This window comes from Lipophrys pholis (assembly GCF_963383615.2).
Source record: "Lipophrys pholis genome assembly, chromosome: 4".
In the NCBI taxonomy this organism is placed as follows: domain Eukaryota; kingdom Metazoa; phylum Chordata; class Actinopteri; order Blenniiformes; family Blenniidae; genus Lipophrys; species Lipophrys pholis.
In genome coordinates, this window is record NC_137637.1 from 5,258,366 (window position 1) to 5,279,775 (window position 21,410).

A 21,410-nucleotide genomic window follows, 5' to 3' on the forward strand; every position below is an offset into this window, starting at 1 on the left:
TGTGTGTGTGTGTGTGTGTGTGTGTGTGTGTGTGTGTGTGTGTGTGTGTGTGTGTGTGTGTGTGACAGGTTTGTTGGGAGCTCTTCAGTGGACCCACACTGTATACTATCTTCATTAGATATTGGCTGATATTGAATTAATTGGACAAGCAAACAGTCCATCCTTTTTAAAACAGAGCCTTTACACACAAACCAGAGCAAACACTCTGTGAGTAGTGAGTAGTGCTGTTACTCACTTTTGTTGGAGGAAGTTTTTGATAAGATTTATTGATGTTGCTGAGAAGTCTCATTTCAGTTTGAGGTCCAACTTCCAGACAGATGTCGTCAGATTATTCTTCACCTCTGATTGGTACGATGCAGAACGCAGGGTTAAATCAATAACTCACAGCAGCTCAGGCCACGAGCGGAGCGAGGCAACACGTAAAACATCAAGTCAAGCCTGCACATGATCAGGGCTGCCAAAAGAAACCTGTTAATATCCTCAACCCAACTCGGAGGATTTGGTGAATTCAGCCAAATTCACAATTTAATAAGTTGAAGTTTAATAAAACACAACTTGAAATTGATTCTACTTTAATCTATTTGACTCTGACATCACTCTAAATATTCTGTCCACGCCTCACAGTGTGATGGTGCATTCACTGAAGAGACAAACCAAACCTCAATAGACTCATGGATGTTTCTGTTTATTCAAAATGACTAAAACTGATCGAATTTACTTCTGCAGCCAAACAGAGCTGCCTAATTGTGGGAGGGTCGAAGGGAGGGCCTACCTTGATTGGGATTGGCTAAACCCCGAATGACATTATATAGGGTTTGATTTCTGATTGGCTGGTTGGAGCAACACACTTTTTAAAAACTGAAACAAGCCAGGGAGAGAGAGGACAGACTTTCTTCACTTCTGGGGCGTCATTCCAGGTATCACTGTTGGAAATCCATTAGAAAGTGAATTTTGCATAATGGACCCTTTAATTTAAATTTTTTTATTTATTTATCTTTTATGAGTAGTGCTGTTACTCATAATAAAGAGTATATTTAATCGCCTCTCTCACTCGTCCTGCATCTACAAACTGTTTCCTCCACTCTGCCTACAGATGATATGTAATCTACACAAAATGCAATTAAAAATATTCTACTTCTTTTTATGCATAATTGATGGAGTTATTACATTTTAAAGCAGTAATGTAATAACCAGGGAATAATCTCATGCAGAATTTACACCTGAATTTAAAATAAGATGAATAAAAAAAGCAGAAGAGAGAGACAGCGGCACTTCAACCTTCTAGTAATGGACACAGTATTAATTCCACTGCTGTTTCATTCCTGTGGAAACATTCATCAAATGTTCTTCATCACACTGTTAATATAGCGACGGTTTCCACAGGATTCATCCTGAATTAAGAAGAAACTTGTCTTAATGTTTTCTTTAATGGTGGCCTGGAAGAATCTTTGAGAAACGTTCACGATAATCAGGAATAAATTCAGATTGCATTCAGCTTTGTGCTTTTTTTCAAACATCCAGTCAAATGAAGCTTTCAGTGAAAGCAGATGCCTCCTGATTTCAAAAGGTCAATTAGCAGCAATACTTAATGGTGATAATCAAACGGGACCCCGGTGAGATAATTATCAGCCTGCGTGACGCGCTGAATTTATTTTTAGAAAGCACAGAGCTCTTTTTCCAAACTTCTGAATGAGGACATTAGCGCACTCACAGCCTGCCACCGTTCTGTTTTAAAGTCATGTGGAGGAATCAAACCCCCGATCTAAATAAAACTGCTGCGATGGTGTAGTCGGAGTGTGACGACAGCGCCAGGCTTGTTTGCCTCATTTTATGGGTGATAAAGTTTTAGTGTCCGAAATGAGATCTTCCTAATTTAGCTCATATGATTGCATTTCTTCCCTGAAATGTGGTTCTGCAGCAAGTGGCGAGAGGAGCAGAGCTCACCGCCCTCCTAATGCTAACAGCTGATCACCCGACGCCGTCATTACGCTGATGTACTTTTTAATATTGATGGGAATAAATGGGAAGGAGCCCCACATGAACCCCATCCCGACACTTTCTAGACAGCTAGCAGCATCATGTTGCACTTATTTATTCATAGTTTTGGTTATTTTTATGCAGTTTTCCCATGAAAAAAAGCCAAACTTCCTTTGGTCTGAGTCCAAACAGCGTGTTATGTGTGCAGCCTGAATATTTACAGAGATCAACAGTTTGTTAGAGGCACACTTGTTAAAAATTAGATGAGCTTCAATCCACAGAGAGGCTGTGACTGGACGTCTGGTGGTACAAGTGTGAGGAGGAAAAGCTCTGTACTGCACAACATCAGGTCATGTGACTGCTGGAGTTTGAAGATTAAACTCTGGAAATCATAAATATTGCAGCGAAACACAAGTGACTTCACATATGATACATGGTACATTTCACAAGCATTACAATTTACATTTATTAGGGTCCAAGCACCAAGGGGGTAGGACTATATTGGAACCGCTCATAAAAATGAAAAAACGTCACAGACAAAATAAACCCATTTTTGTGGGTCTAAGCGTACTGGAAGTTACCGAACTTGGCATACAAATCAGACCAAGCGAAAAAACATTTATGATTTGGGTCAAATCCACATGTGAGTGGTAAATTTGCTCAACAGCGCCACCAGCAAAAGTTAGATAATGAAGCCCTCACATCACGTTTTACCCAAAGCTATGGAATTCGCTTTGTTGGGATGTATGTAACACCCCAAGACAAACACAAAAAAGTCTTGGATAGACATACCAAAAGCTCAACAGGAAGTTCGCTATTTTGTAAAATATGGTGGCCAATTTTGGCCCAAATGTTCACATTTTCTAGACGGAAATCTTTCTGGTGGGTAAATGTAATTTACCTCAAATTTGGCTCGTTGATTGAAAAGGGATTAGTGAGCACAAGTTATTAAAATCTTCCACAAAACTCTAAGCGCCCTGGCCACGCCACAAAGTTTTACCATGAAACAAGAAGTGCAGCACAAATAGCCTCAACTTCAAACTTTACATGATCGCAGTCCTACTCTGATGAATCCCATGCACCAATATACAATCACAGTGAGAGCGCCACCTGGTGGACTGACTGACGTGCTGCATAGCTCGCCTGTACATGCTCCACCCGGCCAGAAAGTTTACATGTATGATCGCCCTCATCACATCCATAGGCCAAAATACACTGTCAGTCGCAGCGGCACCAGGAGGGCTTCCAATCGCTGTCCAGCAAGGATGCCACGATCCGTTCAACACTACTTTGCCTTTATTACAGTTACAAGATTTACAAATGTGTTTACAAATGTCTTAAATTCTTAATTCTTAATCTGTGCCTACATCATGAGAGTGAATTTCTGTCGGGACAGAAAGTAAAGTTATTCCATTTAAAATCCAGTAGAATTGTAGAGAATACGGAAAGTTGCTCTGATATCCATTCATCTTCTACACGTCGCATCTTCATTTTCCATCACTTTGTAAAATCTTTTATATTATAAGGTGATGAATTACTTAACTTCACTGTTTTAATAAGAATCATACAAATACTTTATGAATCCCAGAGGGAGAATAAGAATCAGACAGTGAGTTAGCACAAGTTCTTGTGATGGTGAATCTTGGATCATTTCTCAGGCGAGAGATGACAGCAGACAGAGGCTCACTCAGCTTTCGGATGGTTAGAAGACCTGCCCTGAACTCTGCACATATCTGCTGTCATCGAAAGCACACACCAGTTTCCCTTTTTCAGAGTACTGAAAAGATGCTGCGCAAACAAACCGGCTTCTAAACTGGAGGATCTCTCTTTGCAAGCTGCAGCAAGAAGCACCAGAATGATACAGCACCACCCAATGACCTCCATCACATCAGCTGTGGGACGCCACACATCCAAGATCCTGCACGATCGCTTCATGATCCATTCATCCAGTAGGTGATCCCTGCCTTTCTGATTGGGCGTTGTTGGGGGGAAAAGAACTCTGATAAGGATTATTCTATGTGATTGTTCTGTTTGGGGGTGTAGGGGGGAAAGACTTCTGAACGTGATGCACCCTCGTGGCGATGAAGCTCCTTCACACTCAGACTGGACAGAACACATTAAAACACACAGTTCACTCCACCTGGAGAATGTTGGCTAAAGATCTTGCACAATGCAGTGATCAGTGATCAATACGTTGATCAGTGTTTGACGCCTGCTTTGCTGAAGAGCACGGCAGGGTTTGGTTTGAAGGTTGAGGTCATGCAGGGGTCACCCCTCAGCCTCCTTGATGAAAAGACAGTATGCTGAGCGCTGACTGGGAGGACGCTGACACCGTCCACAGAGGTCCTTCCTGCCTGGAGGCCACACCAGAGCAAATGTCACTGGTTTCATCCCACCGTATTGATCTCAGAGTCGACTCTTCAATCGCCCGCCAGACCTCTTCATACCTTCATGGAATCAACCCCAGCCTACCTCAGAAAAGTCCTACGAACATGAAGACGGCTGGATTCAGTCTCACACAGGTCACATCTGACTTTTTGTATATGGATCATGATCTTAATTAACTTGTCAGGCTATTTGCTGACCCAGAAGCTGAGAGCTGAAATGGACTTCTCCTTCCTCTCCTCACTTGACCTTTTTCTCCTCTCCTCTCTGTTTCTGTTGACTTTCGACTTTATTTTCTAACTTCGACCTTCTATTACAGTTTGCTCCATTTTTTCCCCCCATATGCATTGTGTCAATTCCCTTTTTCCCTCATTTATACAGCTCAGCCTGCCATGATTCTCCCTCCAGGACTACTTAAGCTCTTTTTTTATATCAACACCTGCAAGTAAATGCAAGAGCTGTTTAACAACTGAAGCAAAAAAAAGAAGAAGGAAAAAAGATGAGAGAAGCAGCCTCTTTGCAAGTGCTCACAACCAGTACAAACTGAGAAGCAATAAATGGAGTGTGAGGAAAGAGATTGTAGCTCGCTGTTACGCAGAGAGAATAACCTTTCTACAAACAGCAACATGAAGACATCTGTGGTAGTTTGAGCTCAACAATCCAAATCACTTTACAAACTGTAAAGAAGCAGCAGCCAGTGTCTTTTCAAAGACAGTCTCACGTTGCACCACAAGGTGGTGTCATGAGCCAATCAAGATTATAGCAGTCATTTATTTTCCAAAGCAAAGTGCCTACCTGCAATTTAAACTTGTGGCTTGTTCAGCTAAATAAAAGTTATTCTCGCAGTTGAAGTGAAATCAGATATGACACACTACTGACACCTGCAGCGCGTAAATGAAATGGAACAAATATTACATTGATAAAAGTAGATTATGTAACTTCTTAACAATCAGGATGTTGCTAATAATTGTACACAGGTTAGCGACCCTGCTCAGTCTTACAATACCGCTTTCAGCCACCAGATGGTGCCGTGAGATACACATTCACAATTCCCATTTTCAATCCAAAAAGAGCCAGACGTCATTAAAAACAGGAAATGCAATAATCGTGAAAGCTCTATCAACTAAAGGCCTTCCCATGCTCTCCGCAAGGCTCGTCTGCAGACTGTGCGCAGGTCACGGCTGAAACATGATTGCATCCATACTACACTCTGGGTTCACTTCCATGAGCGTTCCATAACGTAATGTAATGATCCCGAAAATATCTCCACTTCTGCTGCCCGGTGTTCCCCACCTTTCCTTAAGTAGTTTATGTTTCACTTCAGGAGTTCTGAGCCGTCTGGCCCTTTATTTGCTTTTAAATTGTGATTGTACAGACGTGGAAACGATGGATCTCCTCACACAAGCGCCCAGCAGGCGTCGGCGCGCACAAGTCACGCGGTCACAAAATTTGGGCTGCCCGGTCGACCGCAGAGGGTCAGAGCGGACCCTAGTGCACAGGGGTGGATCACGATTTTGTCACTGCGCACACACGCCTTGCGGAGAGCATGGAAAGGCCTTAAAACTGTAACAAACAGTGACACACTACTGCCACCCAGTGCACAAGGATGACATTACTTCAATCTTGCATAATTTACTTTGATATCCCAGGTCTCGCCGTCATGAGTCACTTTAAAGGAAAAAAGTTGGTCATGCTTCTTTCGCCATCTCTGGTTGCAATCTGTTCCTGTTTGGCCTCCTTCCTCCTCTTCCTCCTCTCTGCTCCTGTAACGAGCTCTCTGAGGTTCACCTCAGGTTCCTCCTGCCCCCCCTCCCAACACGTGAACCTTTCCATCAACACACTGCAGGAATCACAAACTACTCTTTCAGGCCTCCAATGCACGTCCAAGAGGAGAAAAATCAAGTTCCAGTGTTTGGCTGCAATATTCTCACAAGTGCAGCGAATGAAAAATGAGGCAATTCTGCCGCGGTTCCAGGTTCAAGAAAAACTGACTTCATTAAACTTTGGGTTTGCTGCAAGCCGTCCGCCGGGGAAGCACCTGAGGACAATCAGGCTGGACCGACCTCACCTTCATCACTTCACACTTTACGTCAGGTCGGGTGAAGAATTGTGATATATGTTGCATTCGTATTAACAAACAGCAGCATGTATTTACTTTCTCTCAGATAAAAAGCTTCATCTTTACAATTTAGGTGTCTAGACAATATAGAATTTTAATATTGTGATAAGGATTGTTATATTAACTATTAATTGCAGTGTTGACTTTAAATATTTTATGAGTTCTAAAGAGATCAATACGAGGCGGCTCAGGCTGTCAGTCCAGGCAGAACCACGAAAAGACATTAATGTCATCTGCACAATGAGATTCCCTTTAAAGGGTCTGGAAAACCAAGTAACTAGTTAAGAAAAAGTAAATTAACAATAATAATTATTGGAAAAACAAACCAATGTGATCTGTGAAATAAATGAACCACACCAAGAAAACCCTGTTTGAACTGTGAGTCTTTTGTACTCAGTGCCTTTTCAAACAGATTACTTTCTATTAAAATGAATCAGATGCTGAAAATAAGCTGTGCGACAGCCTCCGTCTTCCCTTCAGCTGCCCTTTTGCTGATCCTGCAACTGAAACGAGAGACGAAAACTATCCAGAATTATTAAATGTAAATATGTTTCCTGAATTATCAGCTTGAAGATGAGCGAAAACATTTTCTGTGTCTGCGTTGGAAGACACAGGTTTGCTCAGTTTGCTAGTGTGTTGCAGTGAGTTAATCTGTGTCTCAGGGTGTGTGAGTAACAGTACAGTTGACTGACACTGACACTTGTGTGTGTGTGTGTGTGTGTGTGTGTGTGTGTGTGTGTGTGTGTGTGTGTGTGTGTGTGTGTGTGTGTGTGTGTGTGTGTGTGTGTGTGTGTGTGTGTGTGTGTGTGTCTTCCACCTGCACACACTCTCCAGTGTGTCGGCTGAGTGTCGGAGAGTGTGCGGAGACTCTGGGGTCGCCTGGAAGTCACGGTGAGGAGGAGGAGGAGTGCTCTTGTGGTGATTTATGGCTTTCGCAGCACTGTCAGGCAGGGCCCGTTTTCCCAGAGGTCTCTGCAACAGGAGCCAAAATAACACTCCTTTTCCTATAGACCTCTGCCTCTTTCCCTGCCAGTCCAGCCAATACCCCCTCTACACCCCCACCCACCCCACAACTCCCTGCATCCCTCTGCAATACCTTATTATTTCCTCCAAGTCGCTGGTTTTCAGCCTCAAATTCAGGGATGCTGTGGAGGTAAACATAGCTTCATGGCTATCGCTTTTACAGGAATGTATCAGTATAGTTCTTACGTCCTTCAACTGGCTCAGATTTTATGTTTTAGCTAAACAAAATTGAGGAAAGAAGAAAGAAAATCTCTGATTTCCATGTTGGTGTTGTTGGCATTTTTACCATTCAATACAATCAACAGATGGTGTTACTTCTGGGTTATCCATGTTGAGCTCATATTCTAATAGACCATACAATAAGACCATATTTGGAAAAAGCCATTTACTTTTCCACAAATTTTAGTTGATGTTTATCCAAGGAAACATGCAGCGTGTGTTCACACCCTTACAATTAAGCACATTCTGCATAATCTGTGAAAGAGGAGGAAATCACAAGAGTTTCAGATTCACGCGTAATGGCTGCATCCTGAAACCCAATCTGTGAACACAGATTAGTTTATGTGTGTGTGTGTGTGTGTGTGTGTGTGTGTGTGTGTGTGTGTGTGTGTGTGTGTGTGTTTGACTGCTAAATCACTTTAAATGTCCCATATTATGCAAAATTGACTTTCGAATGGTTTTCTGACAATAATGTGTCCCTATAGCCTGTGCACGAGGCTCCAGAAGTGAAGAAAGTCTTTCATCTTCCTCACTTGATGCACCAGTTTTAGGTGAATGTGTGCTCATCCAGGCGATTCAGAGATTCTCCCTTGATGATATCATACAGGGAAATAACCCTTCCCTCTGGTAGTGAATACTTACTTTGACCCTCCCACAGGTAGATTAGCCCTTACAAAGATTACTGATATACTTAATAAATTCAATATAATATGAAAAAATTTAACAGTTAGCAGGAGCTAGCGTTAGCTACTTGCTCGTAAGTTTAACGACACGCTAACCGCTCAGAAACGTCCTGCTGCAGCCGCAGATTCTGAACTTCTTCAGGAGCCTGTCCTTCTGGCTTCGATTCTGGTTCAAACTGGTTTGATTGAAAACAGCGTTTCTATGAGTCATAGCGATAAATCCATCATTAATATGGTACCAGGAAGCTGTGTCTTCTCCAGGGTTGCCAGATCTGACTGTATGTTTCCAGCCCAAACATAACATGAAACACGCCCACCTCAATAAAAACCAGCGCAAATCTCAACCCCTGTGGAAACTCAGGGTAAAACCTTAAACATGTGTAACAGGCCTGATTGGGCAAACAGCCTGTTCTCAGTAGAGGTCACTAGAGGGACTTTTAAACTGGCTGAAATTCAGGACCAGTGCTGTTCTTGGACCTCTGACACCAAAGGGGAATTGTTTAAACTGTATAATATGGGACCTTTAAATCCAAGGTTGTAAAGGATCACTACTTTGAAGTTTGGCAATATGATCCTGAACTGTTTCTGTAGTTTCATTTATCTTCTTTAAAGACGTGGAAAAGAAAAGGTGTTTCTGTCCATCAGTATTCCCTCTGAGGTTTGAAAAGTCTTTGTTGCGATGCAGTTTGGACTGAACCCCAAATCCTCCTCAGATCAGAGAAAATGTCATCAAGCATGAGGATTTACTCTTTCTCACCTTTCCAAATGGGGGATAGGTCACGAACTGATGTGTAAAGTAAAGTCGATAGCGTCATAATAGATTGGCGATGTCATTGACATCCAGCCAATAAAGATACTCAAAAACCCCGACGGCAATTCAAGACGCGAGAATAGACCAACGAATGATCAGACTCTATGATAATGTCCAGTTGTAAGATATTGACATTTCTCCAACCCAGCAACCAGCAGCTGCTGGTGTGTGTGTTCAAGTGAAGTGGATTAAGGCAAAATCGAACTGAACTGACATGCAGAGGCTACTAGCCATTTCTCATTCTCTCTCAAAAAAAACAAAAAAACATCCCATTGAGATTCTCCCCCGGCCGGCATGACGCTGTGCAGAGAACAAGCTCCTTTCTTTCACACACTTTCTGAAATTAATAAACAATCGGTGGGGAGCTGGACACCAAAACTATCACACACTGTCTGAACAGGAGCGACACACTCTGTGTTAACACGATGAGAAGACAACACATCAACCACAACAATTCAACTTTAAACTTAATGCTTTGCTGACATTGTTCATTGAAATGAAAGAAGAACAAAATAAGATGTCGGTCTGAGAATAGGGTAAATTTACTAGCAGTAGAAAAACAAAGTGACTCAAATGTTTAAAAAAAAAACCCACCCACGTTGAATCTTATAAGTAAACTGATGAATACTAATGTAAAATTCAAATAATCTGACAGAACGTGGACTTAATTAATGGTAATGTTAATGATAGAGGTCGACCTCGCAGCAATTCATGAAAACAATCCAATATAAAAACCCAACCTTCTCCCAAAACTGAACAAGAATCGACTCGTCTGTTGCAGATTGCTCCAATATTTGCTGGGTTGCCCAACCTGAACACAGATCAGAGCAAACATTGACTCTGGCGTCTGGCTACGGCCCAGAAAATTGAATTGCATGCCTCACCTCTGATTACATTTGTACCACATCCTCATGCTAATTCGCAGATTATCCGTCTGAGGTTTACCTCCAGAGAAGAGAGTCATTACAACATTGAGCCTTCAGAGTCTGGCCTGCCTCTGTAGACCAGGTGAAGGTGATGCATGGTTTAAGGCAGCGAATCGTCCAGCCGTCACTTGGGAGGTCAATTTTTGGAAAGACGGCTGAAAAAATAGCAGACGTGTTGCTCAAAGCCTCTAAAAAGTATGTGTGTATTGGCTATCACTATTTGTTACCATCTAATTTTACCTAAATTCATATTTTTTGCAAAAAAATAGCAAATTATCGGCTTGAACACAACTGACTTCCGGTTTTGTATCACGCTCAGCAACAAGCAACGTGATTGGTCAATTGATATCATGTGGTCTATACCACTTAAAAGCCAGCTGGAAATGACAGTACCTCATTTCCGCTGCATTTTGGATATGACCATGAAAAACAAAGGTAATATACGCAATGTCTGTTTGACAAACGGCTCGTCTTCTCATGAACTCACTGCAGTTAAGAGTGAAAAACCTCTGGTGTTTATCCTTTTTTCTTCCTCATCTTGGGCGTTCAGACTCCTCTCTGCAACTTCTTCATGTGTGTAACGGCTCTGAAGGATGCTTGATATCAGGAGACTATTAACAAGCCCTTGACTCTGCACACTGCTATTACCTATTGCTGTCTCCTCGCTTCATTCCTCCACCTGCAGATCTCTTTCACCAGAATCAATATGGGAGGAGGACTGTAGGGCTGTGTGAGGGGGAATGACTGGCAGAGGTAATAATCTCCGTCTATCATCTGGAGATGGATGTTGAAACACAATTAAAAATTTGCGATAAAGATTATGTGAAGAAAAAAACACACATAATCAGCCAGATAAACAAACCCGTTTGATTCCTCTTTGGGTTCCTGTGACTGATGTGCTGCGCTGACCCCGACTGTGGCCCTGTTCCGCACTGCTTGGCTAACTCCAGCCTTATTAATTACCTCATTAGCAAATGAGAGGAGGGATAATGGAACGGCAGAGCGGTGAGGGCAGGGTGACCAGGCGAGGCGAACACGGAGCATGACGATCAGTGTCTGGAAGGCGCAGGCGGCATTAACCTGTCGCACGGATGCAGCGGCGTCGGCGGCTCGGCCCACAGATCAGCCAGGATTCCGCGGTCGCACCTAATGAGATGACACCGACGAACACTTTCACCTCCAGATATGTAGCACTTGATGAAACTTCATTAATTTAGTTGTTCTGTCCGCAACTCATTAAGGGTGTAATTAAAGCACTGGATTAAAGCTATTTGCCCGATCAGACACGTCGAGAACAGAGCAAGTATGTGATCCCTTTCTGCAGAGACTTTGGAAAAGTGGTTTGTTTAACACGATACTATTGAATCGAATCAGTCCGAATCGGTCTGTGTGTTGTTTTGTTGTCAACCACATCACTTCTTTTATCTCGCCTTTTGCCTCCGGAGTTACTGTCAGTTTAAGCTCCACGAGCTCTTAAAGCAACATGTTGTCTTCTTTCTGACCTTGTTTGCTTATCGTGGTGCTTTTGAGTGCTACTGACTACAATAAGAAAAGAAAGTTGCTGCCATAAAAGTAACATATGAAGTCAAACAGGCGCGTTTTGATTGATTTATAAACAATGAACAGTCTCAGATTTACATCAAACCAGTTTCTCATGGACATATACTACAAGCGTCACCATATCAACATTTATGAATAGGTATCTTGTATCTTGAATGGTTTGATTGGGGCTTTGTGCCAAAGGAAAACTGGGTTAAAATGACTTTATTGTCCTCATCGAGACTGAACTTTAGCTTCTTGTTTGGAACCAAGTCCTGTGGACTTTCACATCATTCTCTTTATACTTTCTTCGACCACGACGAGTCACCATACATCTAACCATCAGCCTCATTTACAAAAATCAACTAATATGCACATTCTGTACCCATGGCCATGGATAAAAAAGTGCAGTTATCATTGGTTTGATGTCAAAAATTATTTGAAATGTTTGTCAAGTGTGTCTTTATCTGAACCTGTGAAATGCTGCTGGTTTCCCACACTTTAGATCTTAATTGGGGAAATCAGGGATTATTGGTTTATTGATTGGTCTATCCCTTCAGGGAATCCTTTCACAAGGGTTTCCCATCGACGCTAAATATTCCTGAAACATGGTGACTGCAATTATGCCATCAATTATCACACACTTGACTTTAAGATAAAAGTAATTATTTCAGTTTTACATTCATTTGGTCATTATTGTTATTATTATTATTATTATTATTATTATTATTATTATTATTATTATTATTATTATTATTATTATTGTTGTTGTTGTTGTTGTTGTTGTTGTTGTTGTTGTTGTTGTTGTTGTTGTTGTTGTTGTTGTTTAGTCAATGCATTTTTGACCTTGGAATCCAATCAAGAGAAATGGCTGAACGTCAATGGATAAATATCATTTGATTAAAATAAAATCCAACGAAAAAACATGAATTTCCAAGTAGATAACTGAACCACTTGCTTATTGTTTTAATCATGATGAGGAAATCTTGAGTGACTTGCCAAAGGCAAATCTGTTGTTTTTTTGTTTTGTTTTTCTATCAAGTTTGTATATTTAGAATTTCTGGACCGAAAAGGCAACAAAATATTCAATGAGCTGATTGTGGGTTAAAGTGACGGCTGTTAGCGCGCGCCGTGGCACATTACTGCGATGGCATGAAACGACCACAGGACCTGACATTTCTCCAAAGCACGTCAGGTAATTGTGACCGGTGGTCGGGAAATTCCACTGACATTGTTGCTCCGGGTGGGATCAGATTGATGGAGGTGCTCAGGTAATAATTACAATCATTCAACCTCCCCCGGTGATAGTAAAGTCATCCAGACACAGCTCGTTGTACGAAGGCCAAGTGAGTGTTTAGAATTAAAACCATTTCATCCAATAGTTCTATGACCCTCGAGGATAAGTACCCGGCGGGATGGAGGACACAGCACTCATGAACGAAGGCCTTTTCATCACGGTGTCAAACTGTACATACAAAGCCAACACAGTATAGATAAAACTGAAGATACAGGGCCAAGTATTTCTTAGATGTAACCAAGCAATAATAAACTGACACTGGTTCTTCTTTTCCAAGTGGTAATTAAAGCTTCCCGGATGAATTATGGTGGACTAACCTTTGCAACGCCGCGTTCCAGGTTCAGGAGTGAACCGAGGTTCAAGTGTTGGTGAAAATTTGATTAAACAGGAGCTGTTATGGGATTATGAAGGGTCACCTGTCTCCGCCTAATAGCCATCTTGGGGAGACTTTAATCTTCCGTACCAGTGAAAGTCAATGGGAAAAGGAGCCCTAGAACAACGTGGGGCTAATTTCACTGCCAGAAGAAGTGATAAGTTCCCTCAGCGGACAGTCAGGGGCCTTATTACCTTAACACCCCTCAGTAATGAAGCATGAAACTCATTCAGCACATCCACACATCTACCTGACGCGGAGCAGTAATTACTGTCCCCTGCCCCTGCTTTCCCCTGCCATTTCAATGCATTAGCAGTCGCCACAAATATTCAGCAGATGCAGATGAGACGTGTGGCGTATTCCTGCGGCCGCGGCCCAGGCATTACTCTTTAATGGACACACTTAAGCTTCAGTTAGACAATGACAATGTCTTCTTCTTGCCTTCCTGCATCATTTTCCCCCTTCATTGCTCTTCTGTCCTTTTTTCTTCCTCAGGACATGAAACCAGCCGAGTACGGACGGGCAAGGTGATCGTGATTGAAGCCAATTAGCCCCTCCCCTCTTTTAGATCAGACGAAGCTCCACAATGGAAAACGCTTGGGGAGAGAAGCAATAGGTTTACTCTCTAAACATGCCTGGCATAAAGACAGAAATCAATAGGCACTCGTGTAATTCACTTTGTGGAAGATAACTAGGTGGTGGTGTGTGTGTGTGTGTGTGTGTGTGTGTGTGTGTGTGTGTGTGTGTGTGTGTGTGTGTGTGTGTGTGTGTGTGTGTGTGTGTGTGTGTGTGTGTGTGTGTGTGTGTGTGTGTGTGTGTGTGTGTGTGTGGACGGGAGTGGGCGATTAAGGAGTCTCTGACCAATGACACGGTGAAAATAGACACTTTGGGCCAAGCCTCATTGGGGCCTCGCCTGTGCTTCACGGTAAATAGATTGCTAATCGAAAGGTGACTGATGCTGGTGCAGCAGATTAATTTTATACACTGTAAAATGATTATTTTTCATCAATTTATGAAAAAAAAAACCGTTACAGTTAGTGGCTAGCGGCCTGATATACTAGGATTCCGCATACAGCATGATAAACACATTATTAAAAGGAAATCCCTGCAACTTTCAGTCTGAATGGGTTCAACTAAGAGTGAAGGGTTTGAGGGCAGTAAGTCCTGTTTATACAAGCACAATCTGTTGTAAACTGGATCGATTTGGTGTTAGTTTGTTCACACTCAAGATATTATTCACATTATTTGAAAATAAATTCAGCAAATAAAACAGGTGGGGAGATCACTGAGGAACAGCAGCAGCATCTCCACTGAAGCTGAACTCATTTACACCTTTAAGCTCATTAAAAAGTCACATTTTACTGATACAAATTAATCTTGATATAAATAAACACATGACCAATACTCCACGTTCATGAAATGAAATGTGCAGCTAATAGCCGGGAGGCTTTTTATACGTCAGCTTTAGCAGATGACCTGTAACGACCTACGACCTGTGACACGAGTCTCAAAGATTTCAGTTAATGAGCATTTCGTATTTCTGAGTTCTTTTTATTTTTGCATCTTGAAAAGTATATTGAATCATAACTTATAGTTATTTTATTTATTTCTAATCAGGAATCTGCTGCTTACAGAGCATTAAGGGATCTTTACTTGTGGGGACATTTCTGCAGCCCTCACCATCAGCCATGAGTTTGATTTGAATGTTTTTGTATTTGTTTGCACCTTGTTGGGAAACTACATTAAATCTGCCCATTACTGTTCTATGATCTCCTCAGGATGAAGCATTAAAGCAACCAGACACTAATTTATATGTCTTATGAGTTAATAGACAATGAAGACATTTGTGTATTAATGGCTATTGTGATTGACATTGAAAGTGTATGTAATTAGATCTAAAACCTATGTTTTTGTCATTGGTTCTCAAAACCATCAGTAACTAAATACAAACCTTGTGAGCAGCTGCAATGCAAAGGCCCAGTAGTGAGATTAAAGGTTCCCCTCATTGAAAGAGTCTCCGCTGATCATGATCAAAAACCATGTTTTTATTCATGAATTCACAAATAACAAAGATTTATATAATATAATTTTCCAACATATATAATATATTCATGAATAAAATCAATAAAAACAGATAAAGAGGTTCAAGATCAGAGGGAATTTATGCAAACGACAGAATTTACTTCTCAAAGACAGTTTTTTATTATCACATTTCCTGAATTCTGTTTATAATGGAGAATAGCTTTCAAGAGTCTTCATTGAGTCCTTACATCTGCATGTGTAAAGTCAAAGGATATTCTCCATTCTCCTCTGCCTGGTTGTGCAGCATCGCAGCCATTGAAATGGATGCAGACCCTCTTCAGATGTACTCAGTCCAGGGTGACACCAGAACTAGAGAGTCGGATTTAACCTCTCGTTCTGCGCTCCAAAGGCAGCCGAGGCCTTTCCTCTGAGCAACGAGTCGAGGAGCCAAACTAAATCAATTGCTGTATGTCCTCAGCAATTCTGTTGGATCTTCAGAGGAAGCTGCTTTGCCAGGAATCTTCAGAGCGCACGAGAACGCTTGCATGTTTTTTTTTGCAACAATCACTTTCTCTGGTTTTCTCTGTGACTCAACACCAGCGTTTTGATGACAATCAATGTCTCTGCAACGCTTGGATGGCTTGTTTGTGGGGGTTTGTTTCACCCTTTGTGATCAATCAATGCAGTATTTCACTGACCAGATACCCGAGGCTGGACCAGCACCCTGCGGTCTTCAAGCCCACATCCCCATATTTTCAATTACACAATGCTAAAGCAGCAACAAAGCAGCGCTGAGCAGCAGCATCTTTCAAAGGCCGACACAGAGATAAGGCTGATAGCACAGCTGCAGCCGATAGCCCAGCAGCTGACACACACACACACACACGCACACGCACACGCACACGCACACGCACACGCACACACACACACACACACACACACACACACACACGCACACGCACACGCACACGCACACGCACACGCACACGCACACACACACACACACACACACACACACACACACACTGATAAACACTATGTGTGTCCTCTATCTCTGTCAGACATGGACACACACACACTGAAGCCCAGCCTCTTGCTCTCTCACCATGACCCTGCCTCTCTCTCTCAATCCTGTCCAAGAAAAATCTGCATTGCAAATAAAATCTTTCTTCATCTTTCATCATTTGAAGCTGTTAATGAGACGTGCATATTTTTTCTGAAATGAGATAATCTGAGTGAGGTGTGGCGACATTACAAACCCTCTTTTTAATGAACTTTGGAAAACCTTCAGTCTCCTGGTTTATTCTGCCTTTCTGTGGAGGGGGTCAAAGACCAGCCATCCATTCATCCATTCATCCATCCCACAATCCAATCCCAGTATACTATGGGCAAAAAGCAGGATACACCCTGGACAGGTCATCCGTCCATTGGGACAAAGACCTCATCAGGGAAGAACAACAAATGCCCAACATGCCCTGATAATGAAACAACAGAAAATCCCTCTGCGGTCACACCAACACAAGCTCACATGTGAAAAGCACATTGAAGAGGAGACATTATAAAGTTGTTCACTTTGATTGGTTGTTTTGTGGATCTAGATTTTGGAAACATACTTGTTTGGCTAAAACCACCTATCATTCACTCATCTTCTGCTTTCACTTCATCTAAATTAAAGTTGAGGGGCATTATTTTACCTGGAAATGACAAGGATAACATTTAGCTGTAACGTTGTTAAAGTTAAGTTACTGATGAAGATACATCTATTCTAACATATGTGGCTCTGCTTTAAGGCCCTTTGGACGAGACGTTGGGCCCTTTGGGCGGGGCTGAAAGGACTTTTAGCACTGGACTTTCGGCCTTTTGGACAGGATTTAAGACCCTTTTAGACTGGACTTTAAGCCCTTTTGACCAGATTTTGGGCCCTTTCGATCGAACTTTGGACATCCCTGGAATAGACGGTTGGATCATAGCTTTAATCCAAGTATTTGGATGTTTTTAAGAGTGACCTTGAGTGGTAAAGAAGAATGTCACATAATATAATAACTGCACTGCCTGTAAACAGTCAGGAATAATAACTCTAACAGTAAAAATAGCACAGTGCAATCAGTAAGCTCCTTTTCTTCCGCCCCGTCTCTCCATTTGTTCCACCTTCCCTGTCAGTTTTCTGTCCCTTGCTCTTTAACGTCTGTCACTTTCACTTCCTGCTGTCCTCTCGTCATGATCCAGCGGCTTCATTGGCTCTGTAAACACACACTGCCTCTGCCTGTCTCTTATTTCTGTCTCACCTCCAACCTCGTCTCCCTGTGCTGTGTGTCCTCAGGCGTTGTTTGTCCATGTCAGTGCTAAGCCACTTGTCTCGGGGTATACACTCTTCCTCGGCACGTGGAAGCAGTGGCGGGCATATTAAACAGGCTGCGAGCCAATAAAGTTGACTGGCATGAATTTGTGAAAGCGTGATAATCTGCCCTGAGCTTTTGTAGGAGATTTACTGTGTGTTTTTGGTTTGTCTGCCTGAGCGTGTTTGTGTCTCTCCTTTTTTTTTCTCTCCTCCCTCTAAAATGAACACTGTGGATCCATCTGAGCTAATCTGACACTGAATTCATAATGTATGCAGCTTCGGGATGGCGGCTGATGATTTGTAGGTGTCTGAAAGTTTAATCGAATTTCACTCAGACAAGGTTTTTTTTTTTTTTTCAAATTAAAAAACCTTGACTCTACCAAATTCAACAGGCGAGATTTTGCACTCAGTTTTCAGTTTTTTTGCAGAAAATGAGAACTCAAATACGAGTTAAATCCAGAAATGAGTTGGAATGGAAAATTAGGCGAGCTTTAGGCAAACACAACAGGGAAACTGGAGTCACCCACAATTACAAAGATCCAAAAGAAGCTTAAAGAGGAAACAAGACTGACTTCAAATGGACACTCGAGCAGTTCAGTTCGACAGTTTCATGAGGCTCGAACACTCGAGCATGAAAGAACACAGACATATACATTCTGGCTTCTTGTGTAGGTTCGATGTTCAAATGGCTGCATCCTCTAGTTCCCAGAATGCATTCATGTTCTCAAGCTTAATTCTTCTGTCTGGGAGATCTCAGAAAGCTACAGATTCCCTGCAAACCCTGATCTGTGTAAACATCACAGTGAAGCCGAATGCTGGAGGACACGCTCCATCTCACCAACAAAGGAGACTTTAAATGAAAGCAGGTGTCCTGTGTTTTATTTTACTTTATTTTCTTGGACATGAGCAGGTTTAATTCAGTCAACTACAGAAACCTTGTTTTTTCTTTCCGAGTCTTTTTATATTGTAAAAACACTGATCTATTCAATCATTAAACATGTTTTTAGTTGTGTTGATTAACAGCTACCTCTGCCGTACCTCCACTGATGTCGATCACACCTGAAAAGACGCAAATGACTTCTTCAGCCTCAGGATTCCGCAAAACACATGAAGAAGCATACTAATGAGTTTAAACAGGGATTTTGAATAACAGCAATCTTTCTGGTGATCCTGAGTCTGTTTCAATGAGGTGAGACTCTCTAATTTAGAAGGTGAAGGTGATGTCTCAGGCTCTGTCCACACGAGCCAAAGCAATCTTTTTTCTCCCCGTCACTCTTAAAAAGTGTCCCGTCCACATGGGAAACATCTACGTCAATGCGACACCATAAAAACTCTGCAAAATGATGTGGTACTTATTCCAGGCCTATAAGTGGTGATGTGACGCTGCCATGGAAATACACCAAAAACGTAGAAAAAGGCACAGAGCACGCAAAAACTGAGAAATCAAAAAATCTGACATATTGTCTTCTCAAAGTGATTAGCATCAGTAGCTTCTGAAACAGGATCTGCAGCATGTAGTCCGTCATTGTTGTTCTTAAGGGACATCACAGTGAGGGTCGCTGGGTTATCGGGTCGAGAGGCGGGGCGATGACATCATTATTTTTCAGCTAATGTGTGTCTTGTCTATCCACACGTCAGTGCAGAGGCGACGTTTTCAAATTTCTCCACTCTGGAAACCGTTTGACTAAAACAAATCAAAACAGGCTTTTCAGGCTGTCTAGATGATTGGCAAAAAACAGTGTGGTTTTCATGAAACGGCATTGTCGTATGGTCAGGGCCTGAGTCTGTGAACACTGGGCATGTTGTTGTAGGATTACTTTGATTTCCAACCAACAAGGTGAAGAACATCAATTTAACATGATTTACAAAACTGAACTATTAAGGTAAGAAATATTAAGATATTTATTAACAACCTGAGCTGAAGTAAAGTTTACAAACTCTTCAGTATGCCGTACAAAGCACACAGTGCAGCATGACATAGCTTCAAGTTTGTAAAGCCTCACTTGGACCATCCTTTCTGATTTCGTCTGTTAGCTGATGTGGGAAATAAAGTATTAACTTTCACCGATATTGCTCTGACTTGCCTCGACTCTGCCAGCAAACCATTGAGTCTCTGCAGTTTTAAACATTGAGGTGACTGACCCAATTGTCCACGCCACGTCTAAAACCATCAGCAAAACACGACCCAATGAGTTTGTATGGCAACGGATCTCCTAATGGCAGACATTAGTGAACTTATCATTTATCCTCAATGGCAAGATGAGCAGCAGTTTAAAACAAGAATAAAATGAGCATGTTAAAATGTCTGAAACAGCACGATAAGATGTATGGCACCAATCAAGTGTCAATATTGGCTGGGATCAGCGGCAGCACGTGGCTACCTTCACAGCACCAGCTGGCTTGGCAGGAAACATCACAGAAACATTAAAAAAAGAATGTTTGTAGGCTTCGCTGACAGGATCACAATCAGAGCAGCCCAACACATTTGGTAGTCTTCGCTCAAATATTACCCATATGTGTCTGCGTCAACACCGAGCGAAGCGTCATTACTTCTGCAATCACAGCAGCTTGTTTGGGTTTGACTTTTCATTTAGTCGCTTTAACAACATTTTCTTGTTTTCTATTACCTTCATCACAGTGTTTGATTCTAACAGAGGAATAAATTGTTGAGAAATTGTTGAAACTTTCAATTTAAATCACTGTTCTTCTTTGCGGATGGAATATCGCTGTTCTTACATGTTACGATTCGGAAAAGAAAACGTTATTTACCTGCTAACATTGAGCACTTTTCCAGGTTAGCCTTGTGTTAACAAGTGTGCAGGTTTACAGAAGCCATGGAAATGGCTCATCTCGTTGCTGTGAGTTACTATACATGAGAAAAGAAATTTCAAATGGGGTCGGCAATGGCATTCATGTTTACTGAAACATACACATGAACGGAGCCTCGGCTTTGTGAATTGTATGTGTTTGGAGAGAAATCCCGAAAACAGAAAAGTAGGAGAATATGGACGCGTTTGCCGCTCAGAGTGAGAGGACGACCTGGAGGGGAAGGTTACATTGGGAGCTTGAAGTAAGTCTGGTTAGCATCTATTAGCATCTACTAGCATTTTAAGTTAGCATCTACTGTTGCAGTCTTTCATTGCAACAAAACACACTCCATGTGAAGGAAAGAGTTAGTTTCATGTGGGCTGCAGCTCACAGCGCAGCTGCCACTATGACTCCCCAATATCAGACGCACTCAGATAGCGGTCATTGGCTCACGAGCGATACTTCGGCCGTCCTAGAGCTGCACAAAGCCCGACTGATTTGAGTCGTGACCGCGGATTTTCCGAATTTAATGAATGATTCTCCCGCGATCTTATCTTTCATCTCAGACGACCAAAAATGGCACTGTCAGTGGGAGCCTTAAAGCAAACTGAGTTTTTGATATTTTAATGAACATGTTTATCCTTTCCCTGATTTAATTCTGTCAAAATGTAAAGACATGCTGTTCTACAGGGGGCGCACACAACAACACCAGGAAGCCTTGTGAAAGAGTGAATGAAAGAATGAATGAATGACAGATGAAGTGAAGTGTAGTGAAAATATGCCGTGTGGGAAGGAGTCGCCATCGATCCGCTCTGTTGTTTCAGCACGATTAGGTATTGGCTTGAAACATGCGACTTTCACAATCACCAAATCAAATCCCAAGCAAATGA

The 21,410-nt window shown here is 42.0% G+C and overlaps 1 protein-coding gene across 1 annotated transcript in view; it reads right to left on the minus strand.

Moving 5' to 3' along the window:
* LOC308108950 (receptor-type tyrosine-protein phosphatase gamma-like) overlaps positions 1-21,410 on the minus strand; it is a gene marked incomplete at its 5' end in the record, with an annotated part of 501,371 nt that overhangs the window by 343,726 nt on the left and 136,235 nt on the right. The gene's annotated exons all lie outside the window — the stretch shown is intronic.